The sequence below is a fragment of the Delphinus delphis genome, chromosome 19 (assembly GCF_949987515.2).
Source record: "Delphinus delphis chromosome 19, mDelDel1.2, whole genome shotgun sequence".
In the NCBI taxonomy this organism is placed as follows: Eukaryota; Metazoa; Chordata; class Mammalia; order Artiodactyla; family Delphinidae; genus Delphinus; species Delphinus delphis.
The window spans coordinates 22,379,940-22,400,394 of NC_082701.1; the positions used below are offsets into that span (position 1 = coordinate 22,379,940).

Sequence of the window (20,455 nt, forward strand, 5' to 3'; positions counted from 1 at the left end):
TAAATCAAGTGATAATCCTAAAAGGGAATTTCAGGCTATTTGTGACTTCCCCTCTCCCTCACCCCGGGCCCTCCCCCACCCCACCACGTTCAGGGAGGAGAAAACAAAGCCCCTGGATCAGAGTAATCTGTTTCTAACCCACTTCCATTCCCAGGGATTACCTCTGCGGGAGGAGGGAGACAGAAATAAATCTGACATCTTGGCACTGGGAACTTGGGGAAGAAGCTCCAGGAATGCCTGCAGGGTTGTAGGCATGAGATTCAGGAGCCTGGGAGCTTGTTCTCATAGGCTGGGTTCCCAAAAAATGGGAAGTGTGATACAATGGGAAGAACTCTGGTTTGGGAGGCAGGAGACATGGGTTCTAATCTCACCATTGCTGACATTGACTTCCTTGTGGCCTTGGGAGTCACTTTGCATCTCTGATCACTAATTTCCCCCATTAAAAAAAAAATCACTCTCTTGAGCCCTAAAAACCTACAGCCCCCATTGATGTGTATTGAGCTCCTATTAATAATGCACAAAGGCCTAACAAGGACTCCCTTTGGGGACCCTTGTGAACCAATGGCTCAGCACACCTTCCCTCTGGTCTGTATTCTTTCCTCTACCCTCCATGGGCCCTGACATACAAACATGTATCTTCCAGTTGGCCATTCTTTGGGGATGCTCTCCAGTGGCTGGGTGAGGGCTTCCTTTCCAGCTCTTCGCAGTTGAAGCCAGAAAAGCCGTGTGAATGCAGGAAGCTTCCACTAGAGGGTACCAAGGTTTCACTGGGATCTCAGATTGCATAGACGCCTGTGCAAACCCAGCAATTCCAGGGTTTTTAAGTACCTACGTTCAGAGATTTAGAGGTGTCCATTCATTGTTCCTTACCTGGTCTGCTCCTTACTGTTCCTGGCAGGCTTAAGAAGTCTCTACTATTTTGACATTATTTTGATTTGATTTGACTTCAAATCAAAGGCAGCTTGGTATAGGGGAATCCAACTGGCCAGGTCCAAACTCTATGGGCAAATTCCTTAAGTCTTCTGAGGCCCAGTCTACCCATCTGTGAAATGGGGATAATAAAACTTACCTTGTAGGACTGTTCTAAGCACTAAGTGAAATCCTATGTGAAAACCTATGACTGGTACACGGTAGGTGCCTCAAATTGTTTTTTCGCTAGGGGAGACTTCTCAAAATTGCCACAAACTGGGAATGGTTTTGACGGATTTGTGAGAACTGAGTACCTCCACACAAGAAATGTGACTTTTTGCCATTTTGCTCTTGAGTCTTACAGGATTCCAGGCTAGTGCTGCTTGGTCCTGCTCAGCCTGTTCTCTGTGTCAGCCCAGCCATGGCACTCTTCTGCCCTTCCCTTATCCTGGTTTCCTCAGTGGTAAGTTCAGTTTCTACTTCCTCGTCACCTCCTTGACAAAAAGTCCTTTGTATTTTGCCCTGCGTTTTCTTTTTTATTTTTGAATTTAATTTTTTTGTACAGCAGGTTCTTATTAGTTATCCATTTTATACATATTAGTGTATACATGTCAATCCCAATCTCCTGATTCATCCCACCCCCACCCCCCTGGCTTTTCCCCCTTGGTGTCCATACGTTAGTTCTCTGCATCTGTGTCTCTATTTCTGCCTTGCAAACCAGTTCATCTGTACCATTTTTCTAGATTCAACATATACGTGTTAATATACGATATTTGTTTTTCTCCTTCTGACTTACTTCACTCTGTATGACAGTTCTGAGACTGAGCAGAAGTTTGGGAAAGGGGGAGGACGAGCATGTCAGGGCTTGCGTGTCAGCAGACACGTTACAGCTGCAGGGCAAACCAGGGTGAAACCACGAGTCAGAGGCCCCAGGGCAGGCTGCTGTGAGGCCCGCCCCTCGGCTCCTCTCTCATCTCTGTCTCACCCCAGAGGTTTCCTGGCAGGAGTGGGAGAGGTTGGTATCGAGTCCTTGAGCCCTGACTCATTCCCTGACTTAGTTGGGTGTTACCCAGTTATCTCCCAGATCTCTCTCCAGAGGGCTTTACTACACAACAGTGTCATCCCAAAAGACAGAAGAGGCAGAAGAGGCAAGCAGACCACTTGTTTATTCCATGCCCATGTGAGGATCTCAACAACAAATAAGACGTTTGCCACCTTCGTGGCTTTATATACCACCCAGGAGGTTACACTGGTTATAAAATGAACAAAATCATCTCATAATGCTGCCCTAAGAGATCGGCTATTTTCCAGATAGCTTTATAGAAACAATCATGGTTAACTTTCTCAAGAAAGAATAAAGTTGTGGTTTTATTTCTCTCGGGCAGGGAAAGGGCCCCGGGAAAGGGTGGACGGGGACTGGAACACTGAGCCAGGAAGTGACCAGCCATTATCACATAGTGAGTCAGGGGCCTATCTAGGGACTAACTCAGGTTACCTAACCCCACCCCAAATTCCATTCTCTTTACCTCAGTCTAGTTGTGGACTATAGTAATGTTCCGAGTTTTCTGGACCTCACAAAAGTTCTTTTTTTTTGCGGTACACGGGCCTCTCACTGTTGTGGCCTCTCCCGTTGCGGAGCACAGGCTCCGGACACACAGGCTCAGTGGCCATGGCTCACGGGCCCAGCCGCTCCACGGCATGTGGGATCTTCCCGGACCGGGGCACGAACCCATGTCCCCTGCATCGGCAGACAGACTCTCAACCACTGCGCCACCAGGGAAGCCCTGGACCTCACAAAAGTTCTTAAAATCTCCAGATTCCTGAGGGCTCCATAGGAAGTCAATTGTATTATGCTTCTAGACCTCATACATGTCCCTTTCACTGTTTGTCCTGTGAAAATGTGAGCTGCATGTCTGTTGCCTCCCTGACAGATTGTTGAAAACACTTTAGAGTTATTTAAGATTCAAAGAAGCCCAATGGAGTAGTCTGTGTGAGCTTAGATCTTAGAGACAGGAGATTCCATTTTTAAATCATTTGTTGGTGGTCACATCCTACTATCCTTGTGTGTCACCATACTAGTGGATGCTGAAAATTATTTTCTTATCTCCCCTTTACGCAAAGGTCCCAGTTGCTCCCTAACTAGGGTCATGCTTCCTAAAGACATGAGCTGGTTTCCAAGAAAGCAGATTTCAGCTTTATCCCTTGGCAGAGAGAATGGAGTCATTGCACACAGGCCAAAACATTCTTTCTGCCAGAGCTTCCCATCTGGAAGAAAAGAGAAAAAGAGTTTCAGAGTTTCCATAAGGGCTGCCTAAAAATGGGAGGGAGGAATAGTGAGCCATAGGGAGGGGAGAAGAAAGCTACAGGGCTGGAACCCCAAGCTCCATTGTCTGGAAAGAATGTCAGATTCCACAGGCCTAAAACCCTGGCCTAGCAGCACCTACCTTTCCCTTCCTCCTAACCCTTAGCCAGGATTTATTTTGTACCCCATTCCTTTACCTTTCACACGTATTTATCTGTCTTGCCTATCCCATCTCAGAATTTTCCCTCTATTCTTTGTTCTTTATGTACCTCCCTTCCAATTTTTTGCTTTCTGTATGGACAACTCCGAAATGTTCCTAGACTACTTTAATGCGTCTCACAAAAATAAGATTGCAGCGTTAGAAGGAACTTTCTCATAACCTGTGATGTACAGAAGGACTTCAGTGGGTCCAGGAAGCCTCTGAAATTGAATGTCAGTTTAGTCCATATATGCATCTTTCTGGCAAGAAGGCCTGTAGCTTCTATCAAGTTCTCATATCTTCTGTTCAAATCCCTGCTGTTGACCCTGTAGTTCAGTGTGTTTCGGTGTAAGGCTGGGAACCCAAGTTAATTTTGGAACCTAGATCATGGCTTCCATTTTTTAAAATGAATAAAATAGAAAATATCAATGTGGGACTTTCCTGGTGGTGCAGTGGTTAAGAATCCGCCAGCCAGTGCAGGGGACATGGGTTTGAGTCCTGGTCCGGGGAGATCCCACATGCCGCAGAGCAACTAAGCCCGTGCGCCACAACTACTGAGACAGCGCTCTAGAGCCCGCGAGCCACAACTACTGAGCCCGTGTGCCACAACTACTGAAGCCCGTGCGCCTAGAGCCTGTGCTCTGCAACAGGAGAAGCCACCACAATGAGAAGCCTGCGCACCGCAACAAAGAGTAGCCCCCGCTAGCTGCAACTAGAGAAAGCCCGCGTGCAACAATGAAGACCCAATGAAGCCAAAAATAATAACTGAATAAATAAATTTATTAAAAATAAAATTTCAATGTGTATTACACATAGTAAGGATGTTAGTTTTGATTAACATTTGATTCAAAATGCATATGTGTAATAATTTTTATTTTATGTATACATATATGTAAAATCAAAACATCCAGCCTCATTCATTTAGTGAATATTGAGCATCCAAAGACATTGCTCTAATCACTGGGAACATGGAAAATGAAAGAGACATGTTTCTGGCCCACAAGCAGCTCACATTCAGTAGGAAAGAGAGAAGTTCACAAAACATTTGCAAAAGAACAATTCCCACTGTAGAAGTAAGCACAAGGTACAAGGTATAAAAGAGAGTATGACACACCATTTAGAATTCAAGTGGAGCCACACTTGAGTTGCATCTGGAGAGATGAGTAGGAATTTGCAGGGTACATAGCAAGGAGATGTGCAGTTCTAGGCAAGGGACTGACATGCACAAAGACACAGCAATGTGAGAACACAGGATGGCCGGGGTGGCTGTCACAGTGGTCTCGTGTGTTGCCTCTGTACTGTAGAGAGGTTGGATGCTCAGGCCAGATCATGGAGAGTCTCCCACCTGAATGCAGAAAATGCTAAATATTCCTAACAGACTGTCACCCAGCTCTGCTTGGGCTCTCTCAATGAGACAGAACCTAGAACTCTGTGAGGCTGCTCATTCTGTTCTTGAGCATCTGATTGTGACAGATGTAATATTGTGCTGATGTAATATTTGCTTCCCTCTTTCAACCATTGATTCTCATTTGCCCTCTGCAGCATTACAAAAGGAGTTGACATCGTCTTCTATTCGGTTGACCCAAATTAAATTGCTTTTTTTTTTTTTTTTTTTTGCGGTACGCGGGCTTCTCACTGTTGTGGCCTCTCCCGTTGCGGAGCACAGGCTCCAGACGGACGTGCAGGCTCAGCGGCCATGGCTCACGGGCCCAGCCGCTCTGCGGCATGTGGGATCCTCCCGGACCGGGGCACGAACCCGTGTCCCCTACATCGGCAGGCGGACTCTCAACCACTGCGCCACCAGAGAAGCCCGAAATTGCATTTTTATAGATCAAGATGGTTGGATACTGACAATTTCGTGTTGTTGGCCCGTACTTAAAAAAACAAAAAACAAAAACACAGCTAATTGAGGATATCAATTATTTATCCACCTTAGTCTTTTCTTCCCAATATTTAATATCTTTTTTTTTTTTTTTTTTTTTTGGCAATACGCAGGCCTCTCACTGTTGCGGCCTCTCCCGCTGCGGAGCACAGGCTCCGGACGCGCAGGCTCAGCGGCCATGGCTCATGGGCCTAGCCGCTCCGCGGCATGTGGGATCTTCCCGAACCGGGGCACGAACCCTCGTCCCCTGCATCGGCAGACAGGCTCTCAACCACTGCGCCACCAGGGAAGTCCCCAATATTTAATATCTTTAAACTACATCAAATTATTCCTCACGTAAGTTACTGGATCTTTTCCAACCTGATCTCTCCCCGGGCATACACTGGTTCATCAATATCTTTTTAAATATGAGGTACCCAGTGGATGGACCTAGAGTCTGTCATACAGAGTGAAGTAAGTCAGAAAGAGAAAAACAAATACCGTATGCTAACACATATATATGGATTCTTAAAAAAAAAAATGGTTATGAAGAACCTAGGGGCAGGACAGGAATAAAGATGCAGATGTAGAGAATGGACTTGAGGACACGGGGAAGGGGAAGGGGAAGCTGGGATGAAGTGAGAGAGTGGCATGGACTTATATATACTACCAAACGTAAAATAGATAGCTAGTGGGAAGCAGCCACATGGCACAGGGAGATCAGCTCAGTGCTTTGTGTCCACCTAGGGGGTGGGATAGGGAGGGTGGGAGGGAGACGCAAGAGGGAGGAGATATGGGGATATATGTATATGTATAGCTGATTCACTTTGTTGTAAAGGAGAAACTAACACACCATTGTAAAGCAATTATAGTCCAATAAAGATGTTAAAAAAAAAAACTAAAAATTTTCTCTGCTCAAAAAAAAGCCCATGGTAGGTGTTCATTAGAAGAAAATAATAAATTATAGTATTTGTCAAATAAATAAATATGAGGCACCCAGAATTGGTCAGTTTAAAGCACAGTGATGCTATTATCTCTTTTGATCTGACCTTGTGTCTTTTCATGAAACTGTGACTGCATTGGGTTTGGTGAGTCCTAAACCTTTTTCACGTAAAATGCCGTCAAGCCAGTCCCATGTCTTCCTTGTACAATTGATTTTTTTTTTTTTTAACCTAAATGTGAGTCTTTACTTTATCCCTGTCAAATTTCATCATGTTGATTTTGGCACTTTGTTCTAATCTGTCATGATGATTTTATTCTTTTTTTATTTATTTTTTATTGAAGGATAGTTGATTTACAATGTTTCAGGTGTACAGCAATGATTAAGTTATACATATATATATATTCTTTTTCAGATTGTTATTACAAGATATTGAATATAGCTCCCTGTGCCATACAGTAGGTCCTTGTTGTTTATCTGTTTTATATATAGTAGTGTGTATCAGTTAATCCCACATTCCCAATTTATCTGTCCCCCATTTCCCCTTTAGTAACAATAAGTTTGTTTTCTATGTCTGTGAGTCTATTTCCATTTAGTAAATAGTTAACTTGTATCTTCTTTATTTAGATTGCACATATAAGTAATGTCATATATTTGTCTTTCTCTAAGATGATTTTAAACCTTGCTTCTATCATCATCTAAGCTACTGATTTTAAAAATATCTAATACAACAGTGAGGCCCCTCTCTTTATTGATATCAACTTTTTAAATCAATATCCTTTGAGGTCAGTTGAAAAGCTAGTTAAAAATCTACATAACTGTGATTATCCACCCACAACTCCCAGGCTCATTTTCTTAGCCCCATCTACCTGCTCCTTTACTACCTTGCTCTGATCTGTCCCTGGTCCATTAAGCAAACCAGACCCAGGCATCACACAACTACCGATTTCTGTATGGGACCTACAAACACCAGCTGCTTTTAAAGGAATCATCAACGACCTGCCCGCTTGCTAATTCCCCACCTGCTCTCATGCTGCTCTTCCCTCCGTGCAACTCTGCAGAGCCTTTGTGATTCCCAACTCTCATTACTCCCACCAGCCACTCCAGGCATGATGTCCCTATTCTTCTAGGATGTAGACTCCAGCTTGGACTTGGGCATTGCTCCTCCAGTTGGCTCTTGGTGCTCTCCCTCTGCCTACAATAGAACTCTCTTCTTTTGAGCTTGGCTATTAACCATAAATAATATGTATAACTTTGCCTCAATCTTTTTAATGGCTACATAGTATTCCATTGCATAGATAGACTATGCTGATGGACACTTAGGTGGTTCCCCAAATTTTGGCATTACAGAGAGGCCATGAGTCTGTTTGCAAGTACCAAGGTAGGATAAATTCCTGGAAATAGAATTGAAGGATCAAAAGATATGTACCTTTTTATTTTGATAGTGCCAAACTGCTCTCCAAGTTGTACCATTTTACTTAGTGGTGGTTTAGAGCTCAGCAACATAAATAATTTCAAATTAAATATACCTGTTCTTAAAAGATATCTTGCTGTTATACTATTGGAAACTTGAAATGGCTTTTAATTTTTCTCTTCTCCCTCATTTCTTCTCCTTACTGTCTCCTCTGCTTTCTATCCCACCCTGAACTCCAAATTCTTCTCATTCATTTGTACAAAGTAATTCCACTGTCTCCAGACCCTAATGATTAACTCTCCCCATCCCTGCATTTGCACATACAAACCTCAGCATATTAAACCTGCTGCCATCCAAAGCCATCCTCTTTAGTAATAACAATGTTGAGCACGAACATGTATTAACTGATTTAATTATTTTAACAACCTTGTCATGCAGGTACTATTACTATCCCTACTTCATGGGTGAGGAAATTGAGGTACAGAGAGGTTAAGTAGCTTTTCCAAGGTCACACAGTTTAAAAACTGCACTAATACTATTTGAACCTAGATTGCAGGTCTCTAGAGATCATACTCTTAACCCCTACAGACAGATATCTCTCTTCAGAGATTAGTCTACTTAGGTTCTTATCAAATTCTAACCTAACTTTCCTAGTGCTTCCTATGATATAATTCAGGCTATGGTCTCTACCCTGATCCCTATCTAGCCCACAGCATGTTCTATTAGTAGCTCTGCCCCACAAACGTGTCTGGAAAAAACAAGTTTCAGGATGGCCATATTTACAGAGGAAAAAGTGTGGGGTGGGATCACAGGCAGAGGGGGACATCAGTCAAGCCCTCTCTCTCCCTCTGCAGAGGTGCGGCCTCCTGTTCTGGTCTCTGGGTGGGTCTCCCCAGACAGGAAGGGAGCAGTTGGCTTAGTCAGTCTAATTTTCCCTAGAGCTCGGCACACTGTGAAATTCAGGAGGTGCCTGAGGCTAATTTAGGCAAATTCTATTCAACCAACATTCATTGAGTCCCAACAATGGGCCAGGCACTGTGCTGTGTAAGGGTGCAACATGAATAAGTCACAAGCTCTAGAGTGAGGATAAGCACTTCCATTACCAGTTACCTACAGTGTGATAAGTGTCTTAATAGTTAGAACCTTGACTGCATTGTTTGGAGTGGGGGAGGGCAAGAGGAGAAAGGGAAAAGGGAAAGTATGGATAAAGTCGTATCCCTGGGTGTTTTAATTTTAAGGAAACGATCCAGATTAGGGAAAGAAATCATAACTCAGTCTCAGTAAGGATTTCTGACGGAAGGGCAGTAACTTCTCAAGTACTGAGGTCTTCAAATGCAGGTGAGGTCAAATACCTCGCATGTTTATCTGGACTGGTGTGGGAAGGAAGGTATGAGGGCAAAGAGTAGTCAGGAAAAGTTCCAAGATCCATAATGGTGGGGGGAGGGCGATCTGTGAAATGCTAATTCCTACTTTTTCCTGGCAGCTTTCCTGGAAATTGTGATGACAGCTGGTGGTAGGAAAAATGACGGAAATCACCAGTGACCACAACAATTTCCCTGCCCCTAAGTGGCTGGCTATCACCTGAGCCATTCCAGATGATGGCAGGCTGCTACGGATCCTTTCTTTTCTTCCTTCCTTTCTTTATTCCTTCCTTTCTCCCTCCCTCCTTTCTTTCTTTCTCTTTCTTTCTTCCTTTCCTTTCCTTTCCCTTCCTTTCTTTCCTTTTTTTTTTTTTTTTTTTTTCTGCAGTGCAGCTGACAGGATCTTAGTTCCCTGACCAGGGATCGAACCCAGGCCCTGGCAGTGAAAGCGCCGAGTCCTAACCACTGGACTGCCAGAGAACTCCTCTTTCTTCTTTTCTCCCTCCCCCTCCTTCCTTCCTTTCTTCCGTTCTTTCTTTCTTTCTTTCTTTCAGGGAGGAACAGAAAAACAGGTTCATTTTCCAAGAGCAATGAATAAGCAAGCCACATCTTCTACATTAACTAGACAGCTTCTTGTAGGATAAAAAGGCCTGGTCAAGAGACTCAATCAGCAGAGAGACCCAGTCTCTGGCTTCAGATCTGGTCCAACTTAATGAGAACTTTGGAAATTCACGACCTATCTGTACCTCCATTTCTCATTTGTGCTGTGGGAATAATAAGTTCTTGTCTCTCAATGATATTGCAAAATAAGGAAAGAAAGGAATAATAGATAAACATTTAAAGGCCTCAGGAAGAGCTTCCCTGGTGGTGCAGTGGTTAAAAATCTGCCTGCCAATGCAGGAGACACGGATTCAAGCCCTGGTCCGGGAAGATCCCACATGCCGCGGATCACCTAAGCCAGTGGGCCACAACTGCTGAGCCTGCACTCTAGAGCCCATGAGTCACAACTACTGAAGCTTGTGTGCCTAGAGCCCATGCTCCACAACAAGAGAAGTCACAGCAATAAGCCCGTGCACCACAAGGAAGAGTAGCCCCCGTTTGCTGCATCTAGAGAGAAGCCTGCGTGCAGCAATGAAGACCCAATGCAGCCAAAAATAAATAAATAAATATATTAAAAAATAAAATAAAATAAAGGCCTCAGGAAATAATACTCAACAGGGATATTTTTTATTGTTTTTAATAATTTCACAGATTGTTTCAGTAAAGTCAAAAGGCCATGGTTGATGTGCTGTTTTATTAAATGGGTGCTGAGAGTTGCTAAGGGGCCTCTCTTGAGTAACTTCCTCTTCTTAATTGGGACAGAAATTCTGGCTGTGGATAGAAACATAGAAGGGCCAAAATAAAACTCAACTGTTCTACAACTTCTGGTTCTCAATAGACTCCACTTAAGCATTTTGTTCTATTTCAAAGCTAAGTCATTAAAACAGGGGCCAGTTCTAACGAAGAGCATACTTATGAAGAAATATGGATAACACAGAGAAAGGAAAGGCAGGAAAAAAAATTCACTAATGAACTACAAGTGGCCATAAATCTGGAAACGTGAGTGAATATACTTAAAAGATTTGTGAATATTACAATACGAAACATGCTATGTTCAGTAACGTTACACAATACGTTCCTCACTAGGGATGCCTCGTTTGATGCGATGGGCCAACGACCCACAGCACATGCAGTGCTAATGCACAGTTTCTACCATTCCTTGCAAATGAGTCTGTGATACCTTGTCTCGTATAATTTATCTTTGATTTTCATTTTCACTGTATAAACATACATACCCCAGAAGAAGTAAACAAGGGGGTTCAATCTGTAAAAATATAAACTGTTATCTATGTTTCCAGACTTTATGGCTATCTTGTAACTTCTACAGAGATGAACACAGAAAATAGATGCAAAGAGAATGTTAAAGAGTCTAGAGAAAAAGAGTCTAGGGTAAAAGTAGAAACATACAGAGTGTGACCATGGAAACAAAACTGGGGGGGGAGGTGAAATATCCAAATCCAAGCAGGGAGAGACAGAGACAGAGAAGAGAGACATAGGGATCCTTTGGAAAATAGGCAACATATCAAGGGGACAGGACAGTGAGAAGGACAGAAAAGCAGGTCAAAAAGGAAAAAAGCATTCTTAAAAGGAATTTCCTAAACTTCACAAACTGTCAAATGCAGCCTTCATTAGCCATAGCTGATGGATGGAAGCATACTTTTTACACAGAAAATTAGAAAACTATAATTTAAGAACTAGAAAGAAATTAAAAGTTTATCTAGTCCAACACCTAATTTTACAAATGAAGAAATTAAGGCACTGAGAGGTTCTAGAGACAGATTTGGGTGGCCCTGTTGGAAAGGTGGGAGAGTCTGATGACCATCAAGAGAAAATAATGGGGCTTCCCTGATGGCGCAGTGGTTAAGAATCTGCCTGCCAATGCAGGGGACACGGGTTCAAGCCCTGGTCCGGGAAAATCCCACATGCCGCGGAGCAACTAAGCCCGTGCACCACAACTACTGAGCCTGCGTTCTAGAGCCCGCGAGCCACAACTACTGAGCCCGCGTGCCACAACTACTGAAGCCTGCGCGCCTAGAGCCCATGCTCCGCAACAAGAGAAGCCACTGCAATGAGAAGCCCGCGTGCCACAACGAAGAGTAGCCCCTGCTTGCTGCAACTAGAGAAAACCTGTGCACAGCAACGAAGACCCAAAGCAGCCCCAAATAAATAAATTAAATTAAATAAAAAAGAGAAAATAATGTCTTTTCACAGTTCTCAATATTCATTCATTTATTTATTTATTTTATTGAATATAGTTGATTTACAATGTTGTGGCAATCTCTGCTGTATAGCAAAGTGACTTAGTTTTACACATTCTTATTTAAATATTCTTTTCCATTATGGTTTATCACAGGAGATTGTGTATAGTTCCCTGTGCTATACAGTAGGACCTTGGTGTTTATCCATTCTAAGTGTAATAGTTTGCATCTACCAATGCCAAATTCCCAGTCCATCCCTCTCCTCCCCCCACCCCCCGGCAACCATAAATCTGATCTCTATGTCTGTTCTGTAGATAGGTTCATTTGTGCCATATTTTAGATTCCACGTGAGAGTGATATCATACGGTATTTGTCTTTCTTTCTGACTTACTTAGTATGATAATCTCTAGTTGCATCCATGTTACTGCAAATGTTATTATTTTGTTCATTTTTATGGCTGAGTAGTATTCCATTGTATATATGCACCACATCTTCTTTATCCATTCATCTGTCGCTGGACGTTTAGGTTGTTTCCATGTTTTGGCTATTGTGAATATTGCTGCTATGCACAGTTCTCAATATTTAAATGAAACAGGTGATGGAAACTCATCTACTCTTTTTTTTAAATTAATTTATTTATTATTTGGTTGCGCCGGGTCTTAGTTGTGGCCGGCAGCCTCCTTAGTTGTGGCTCGTGGGCTCCTTAGTTGCGGCAGGTGAACTCTTAGTTGCAGCATGCATGCGGGATCTAGTTCCCTGGCCAGGGATCAAACCCGGGCCTCCTGCATTGGGAGTGTGGAGTCTTAACCGCTGTGCCACCTGGGAAGTCCCCTCATCTGCTCTTGAGTGGGCCAATTTATGCACCATCTGTTAGGGAAGAACTAAATGGGAACTCAAGCTCTAGACTTGTCTTGTTCCAGCCATTCTTTAGGTTAAATTACATCAGCCCTGGAGTTTATGGAAAGAGATCATGGGAAGACTGAGTGTTGAGGTGGAAAGAGTGCCTGTCCTGTGTCAGGTTAACCTGGGTTCTTGCACTGGCTCTGCCAGTTACTAGCCACTGAGATCCCAGGCAAGTCAATTAATCCGTGCATTTCTCAGTTTTCCAAAATGAGAATAATACCATGTGCTTCACGTGGTACTTGAGGAGATAAGTGAAGGAATACATAGTATAAAGTGCATAGCAATTCACCAAAGCAATAAAAGTGGCCAATGTTAAAAAAAAAAGTTCTTCCTAACTAGGAATCAAAGAAATGCAAATAAAGAGCAACGGGATACCACTTTCGCCTACCAAACTGACAGATTAAAAGAAAACAAAGCTAATAACATGATGCTGGAGGGTGTGGAAGCAGATATTCTCATATTTTGCTCAAAAGAATGTAAATTTGTACATTTCTGGAGATCAGTTTGGCAACATTTTTAAGAGCCTTAAAAATGTTCGTGCTGGGACTTCCTCATGGCGCAGTGGTTAAGAATCTGCCTGCCAATGCAGGGGACATGGGTTCGATCCCTAGTCCGGGAAGATCCCACATGCCGCTGAGCAACAAAGCCTGTGAGCCACAGCTACTGAGTCTGTGCTCTACAGCCTGCGAGCCATAACTACTGAGCCCGCTACCGAAGCCCTCGCGCCTAGAGTAGCCTAGAGCTACTGAAGTCCTCACGCCTAGAGCTCGTGCTCCACAACAAGAGAAGCCACCGCGATGAGAAGCCCACGCACTGCAAGGAAGAGTAGCCCCCGCTCGCTGCAACTAGAGAAAGCCTGCATGCAGCAACGAAGACACAGTGCAGCCAAAAATAAATAAATAAACAAATTTAAATGTGGCATGTTTAAAAAACAAAAAAAGAGTACATAACTGGCGGGATTATATTTGCAGAAGAGAAAGTAAATATTATAAAAAATAATGTTCATGCTCTTTGATCCCTGATTTTACTTCTAGATATTGAGCCTAAGGAAATAATCACATATAGGAGGAAAAAGATATTGTATATCTATATCTATAAATTTGTTCATATAAGTTCTTTATATCAGGGGTCCCCAACCCTGGGGCCACGGTCCGTGGCCTATTAGGAACCGGGCTGCACAGCAGGAGATGAGCGGCAGGTGAGCAAAACTTCATCTGCCGCCCCCCATCACTTGCATTACCACCTGAACCATCCCCACCCACCTTCTCTGTGGAAAAATTGTCTTCCATGAAACCGGTCCCTGGTGCCAATAGGGTTGGGGACCACTCCTTTATATGACAGAAAATAATATGGTAATTATGAATTTTCACAACCTTCCTCTCTCCCACAAGGCAAAAAGAATGTTTTGCTGCTCGATTGGTAAAGTGAGGGTATTGGGTCCTGGAGAAAATGCAATGGAGCTTCAATTTAATTAACATTGAAAAAGGCAGATATTTATAGGAGAGTGGGAAGAATTTTATCAGACTGTTTGGCGTCAGGGACCAAAGAGATGATGGGAAAAGGAAGGAAGGAAATGGAGAAACCAGGAAAAGCCGAGCTAGTTGGGAGGAAGTTTCAAACAACTGTCCTCTGCATGAAGTATTAAGAGAAAGAGGGAGAAGAGAAGAGAGGATTTTGAGAAGCTTTGCTATGTCTTATTAATGGAATCTCCCTTTGGTTTTGTTTTTTTTAATATATTTATTTATTTTATTTATTTATTTTTGGCTGCATTGGGTCTTCGTTGCTGCGTGCGGGCTTTCTCTAGTTATGGCGAGTGGGGGCTACTCTTCATTGTGGTGCGCAGGCTTCTCATTGCGGTGGCTTCTCGTGGTGGAGCACAGGCTATAGGCGCGCGGGCTTCAGTAGTTGTGGCACGCAGGGTCAGTAGTTGTGGCGCACGGACTCCGTAGTTGTGACACACAGGCTTAGTTGCTCCGCGGCATGTGGGATCTTCCCGGACCAGGGCTCGAACCCTTATCCCCTGCATTGGCAGGCAGATTCTCAACCACTGCACCACCAGGGAGGCCCCTCCCTTTGGTTTTATCTTGAGAAAGTGAAGATTTACTTTTCTTTTTCTTCTCATTCTCCTCCTTGTTCCTTGATTCTTTCTTTTATTTTTAAATGCTGGAATGATGTTTCTGTAAAATCTTAGCTTGAGCTACCCGTCAGCTTGGTTTTATAGGGGTTATATTTAAAACAGTAAACATAATTAGACACACTCTGAATATCCAAGAATAGGAAATTGGTTAAATAAGTTAACTAGTTTATAAGTTAAATAAGTTAGCGCATGTCTATAGCCATTGACATACTGAAGAATATTTAATAACATGAATACTTGAATAATATATTAAGTGAAATAGGTTATGATCCCAACATGGTGTGTGTGTGTGTGTGTGTGTGTGTATTGTTATGTATCATCAAAAAAGACGGGAGGTCAGTATACTAATTATTAACAGTGATATGTTTAGAATTACTGATTATTTTTATTTTCTTAATGCTCATCTAAATTTTCTGAATTCCCTACATTGATCAAGTAATACTTTTATAATCAGAAACCTCCTTACCTTAAACCTTATTTTTTAAAGTGAGTAGCACAAGAACCATACAGCTTCCAGATAAAGTACAGAAGAGTATCTTTGTGACCTTGAAGGAAGCAAAGATTTCTCAGCAGGACACAAAAAGCACTAGCCATAAAAGAAAAAATTGAAAACTTGGACTTCATCCAAATTATAAATATTTACTCATCACAAGACATCACTGGGACTTCCCTGGTGGCACAGTGGTTAAGAGTCTGCCTGCCGATGCAGGGGACACGGGTTTAATCCCTGCTCTGGGAAGATCCCACATGCTGCGGAGCAACTAAGCCTGTGTGCCACAACTAGAGCCCGCGAGCCACAACTACTGGAGCCTGTGCACCCTAAAGCTATGCTCCACAACAAGAGAAGCCACCGCAATGAGAAGGCCGCGTACCACAATGAAGAGTAGCCCCCACTTGCCACAACTAGAGAAAGCCCAGGCGCAGCAGTAAAGACCCAACGCAGCCAAAAAAAAAAAAGACATCACTAAGAAAATGAGTAGACAAATGATAGACTGGGAAAACAGTTTTCATTTTACATATACATGACCAAGGATTCATATCCAGATAATTTAAGGAGTGCCTATAAATTAACAACAAAAAGTTGAGCTACCCAATTAAAAAATGGGTGAAAGACTTGAAAAGATGCCTCACAAAAAAAGAGATATAAATGGCCAATAAGCCATGAAAAGTGCTTGTAGTAAATGCTATGATGTGCCACTCTGATTCTCCTTTTGGAATGAAGGACTTACTCCTCAGCTGTTGGAAAGGCTGCCAGCAGACAGCTTTCAATCAGTCCACTTCAGTGATTGCCTCTGCTGAAGAGCCCTGACTTTCCCAAGGTCAAAGCTTATACACACATACACACACAATGAATTGCTCTAGGCACTAAGTAAATGTTTAATAAACAAGAGCCTCTTCTCGCAGTGGTCTACATCCAGTGACTAATCAACATGGGGGTACAAAAGCCCAGCCACTTGTCCAAACTCAGAACATTTTTGACGGCTCATCCCAGTTTCAGCGCTTTCTGTAAGGTCAGCTGAGGCCTCTGACACTACATTGTATAATAGCTCAACTTCTTCCCTTGCTCAATCATGCTCTGTCTCTTCTCTTCTACAGATGTTGAGCCCAAGTGCACTCCCTAAAAAACCTCCTGCCAACTAATCTCCCAGTGAGTCTGCTTCCAAGGGAATTCAACCTGTGACAATGCTCAACATCAGTAATCATCAGAAAAATGCAAATTAAAACCATAAGGAGATGCCATTTTACATCCACTAGGAGGGCTAAAAAAAGACAACACCAAATGTTGGTGAAGATGTGGAAAAACTGGAACCCTCATATAGTGCTGGTGGGAGTGTAAAAAGGTACCACCATGTTGGAGAATTGTTTGGCTATTTCTTATAAAATTAAATATATATTTAACCCGTGACACAGCAATTCCATTCTTAAGTATGTAGCCAAGAGAAATGAAGACATATTTATATAAAATTGAACAAGAATACTCATAGGTAGTCTTAGTTATGGTAGCCCCAAACTGGAAATAATACAAATGTCTATCAATAAGAGAAGGAATAAATAAATTACAGTATAGTCCTACCATACTACTCAGCACTATAAAGGAATGGAGTACTGATACACACAACATGTGTAGATTAAAAACATTATGTTGGGGCTTCCCTGGTAGCGCAGTGGTTAAGAATCTGCCTGCCAATGCAGGGCACATGGGTTCAAGCCCTGGTCTGCGAAAATCCCACATGCCACGGAGCAACTAAGCCCGTGCACCACAACTACTGGGTCTGTGCTCTAGAGCCCATGAGCCACAACTACTGAAGCCCGCGTGCCTAGAGCCCGTGCTCCGCAACAAGAGAAGCCACTGCAATGAGAAGCCCACGCACCGCAACGAACAGTAGCCCCTGCTCGCTGCAACTAGAGGAAAGCCCGCGTGCAGCAACGAAGACCCAACGCAGCCAAAAATAAAAACAAATAAATAAATTTAAAAACAAACAAAATTATGTTGTATAAAGCCACACACGTACACACACATACACCCCCCCCCACACACACACACAACACATACTAAAAGATTCCATTGACATGAAGTACAGGAACAGACGAAACAAATCTACAGTGACAGAAATCAGAAAGTAGTTGGGTTGCTCGGGTGAAGTGGGGGCAGGAATGAGGATTGACTGAAAAGGCCATGAGGAAACTTTCTGGGGTGATGAAAATATTCTATATCTTGTTTTGACTAGTAGTTACACAGTGGTTACAATTGTCAATATGCATTGACCTGAACATTTAAGATTTCTCCATTTTCATTGTATGAAAATTATATTTCAGTCAAAGCTTATACACACATACACACACAATGAATTGCTCTAGGCACTAAGTAAATGTTTAATAAACAAGTGAAGAGGAGATGACTTTTCTAAAGAACCAAATTATTAATAATTATGGAAAAGATTTCCCTTTCCTGGGTTATAGTAACATGTGATTCTCTTGGGATATTCCTTGATTAAAACTCTGAATGTTTATTCTTCACAGTGGTGTTTTTCCCTTCTGCATTAAAATGGTTAAGCTTTGATCTCTCCCAAAATGGCAGAATCAGGTCTATAATGTCTGGCTGCATCATTTGCAGGTGAGTGGAAATGCTAAGAGGATATTAAGATAGTAACAGTAGTGAGAGAAAGAAATAAAAAACCATCATTGGTTTCCCAGTGCGGTAGATCAGCATTTGGCTACGATTCCACATAATCGGGCCAACATCACTCTCAAAGCAATTTCTCTTATAAAATATGGCACAATCGCCACCCTATTTTGAACATGGGTATTTAATCTCAGAAAAACTATTTAAAGTATTTGAAATATTTGAACAGACAAGTTGATTTATATGGAGCTGGTTGATATCAACCTATGCTGTTTTCCGCTAAAGTTAATACCCTGGGGAATATGAAAATTAGAAGAAGAGAGTCAGAGAATCCTTTTAGGGGTTTCATAACCTAAAAAACTAAACATGACAGAATGCCAATGACTCTCAAGAGAAAGATTTTTGTAAACACACAAAGCTACTTTAAAATTCCCTTTAATAAAATCAAACAGTTCAAAAACCATTGTCTGCCATCTTCAAAATCTGAAAGACTACTGGTGGAGTTGCCAGATTTAACAGAATCTTCAATTAAATTTGAATTTCAGGTAAACAATGAATAGTTTTTAGTATAAGTATCCCCCCCAAATATTGCATATTTTAGTATTAGCAGGTCCCATGAAATATTTGAAACATATTTATACTAATAAACAAGTTATTAAAAAAAATTTGTTGTTTATCTGGAAATCAAATTTAACTAGGCGTCCTGTACTTTATCTGGCAACCCTAGTACTGGGGAGAGTTATTTGGCCTCCTCTGCAGAACATGAGGCCCCACCTGGCTGATGAGAATGTACCTTTAGGGTTACTACATGGAATTACAAGGTTAGCAATGGTCATGGTTAAAGGAAAAGAACTGAACCTTTCTTCTGCTCCATGGATTTCTACTCTCTCTTTCACACTGAAGAAATACTGTGAAAAGCATTTCAATGTATTTCTAATTATTTAGAGTGGTAATGGATTAGTTGTACTAAATAAAGAGTATACTTCATTTGGATCTCTAGGGTTTGTTTGCGTAGGGGCTAAGAGCCTAGGATTAACCGTATGGATTTATGAAACTAGAGAACTTGTTTCTCTTGCTAGGTTTGCTAGTCCTAGTGAGGAATGAACAGACCTGGTTTTGTAAAGCAGTTGGAAGACTTCGAAGTTGCTGCATGCAAATATTTTCTAATGAAGTTATTCCCACCACCTCTTTCCCTAAAGGATTACCCACATTGTTCTGGTTTTATAGGAATTGTTACTGTGGTAGATCTCCCTATTTGACAGATCTCATCCTCTTTAATGGAGGCTGGAGTACTAGTACTCCAGAGGTAGGTTGAAAACAGCAACATTGCTCTGAGTCTGTTTTGAACGCTCACGGAGGGAGCATTCTTTCTAGCAGCAGCTGATGCTCTGCAGCGTGGGATTCTATTACCTTCATTTGAGCTGCCTGGTTATTCTAGCAATCAGATCTTTCTGTCTCCTTCCTGTTACCTGGCCTTGACACCAGCTATCATGTGCCCACTTTGCCTTGACTCCGAGGCCCACAGTTCTTCTTTCATTTTCTTTAAACTCATATGCCAGAATATTGGAATTTCTAGGACATTTACATGGCTATGACAACAGTGGAGAATATTTGAAATCAGGACTGTCCAGTAAAATCTAGGGCATGTAGTCCCCCTAATATTTCAACACTTGTCCTCTGACAGTTACTTAGGACAGCATGGGTATTTGGAAAGGAGACAGGACTGGGAATCAGAAATTCTTCTCTTCATGGCTTTTGTCACTGCTTTGCAGTTAATTTTAGGCAAATTACTGCGTCTATCTCTGTCACTTTCTGATCCTTTTTATTTGAAACCCCTTATAAAAATAATAAAAAAGAACAAAGCAAAAGGAACTCATTTTCAACTTACTCTGCCTATCCTTAAAATTTAAGTTTGAATCCTAGTGTTTGTAATACAGCATATTGGGCTTCTCTGTCCATTTACCATGAGGGTGGGGAAAGTTAGGGAAAACTAAGGCCTTAAAGACTTTACCATTTAATTTTAACTTCTTGTTTAGGAGGATAAAACGAGTGTCTGCTTTCAGGAGTGCAATTTGTAAACTTCAAGTCTGAACCCAAGCTGGATAGAACTATAGTATTCTAATTCCCGGAAAAAATAAAAAGGGCTTGTAAACTAAAGAAAGTGATTTACTCTGTCAGACAGTAAGAATAGCACAATCTGTAAAACAATGTCTCCTTTTTCTCTTTTCTGCCTTTTCAATTCCTTTGATCCTGTCAGCCTCCCCTCCACATATGATATCCTCTTAAATTGAGATAAGATAGTGATGAATCATGTTAGTAAAAGTACATAGGGCCAAACAAAGATGTCATATTTTGGCATCACTTGGCACTGAGACACATCAGGACAGGGCAGAAAGAGTTCAGGATTTCCTGATGCAAAGTTCCTAAAACTGTGGTTCCCACTAAGTGGTTAATGTAGGTTTGGGGCAAGAAAAATACAAATTTCTCCTGAATGTTGGAATTATGCC

General features: G+C 42.1%; 1 long non-coding RNA gene across 1 annotated transcript; it reads left to right on the top strand.

The window, feature by feature from the left end:
- The first annotated feature begins 1,258 nt into the window (after positions 1-1,258).
- Positions 1,259-9,569, top strand: LOC132414656 (uncharacterized). Its single transcript, XR_009516995.1, has 3 exons — positions 1,259-1,372; positions 5,406-5,628; positions 9,541-9,569. It is a non-coding gene; the product is annotated as an uncharacterized lncRNA (long non-coding RNA).
- The last annotated feature ends 10,886 nt before the right edge of the window (positions 9,570-20,455 follow it).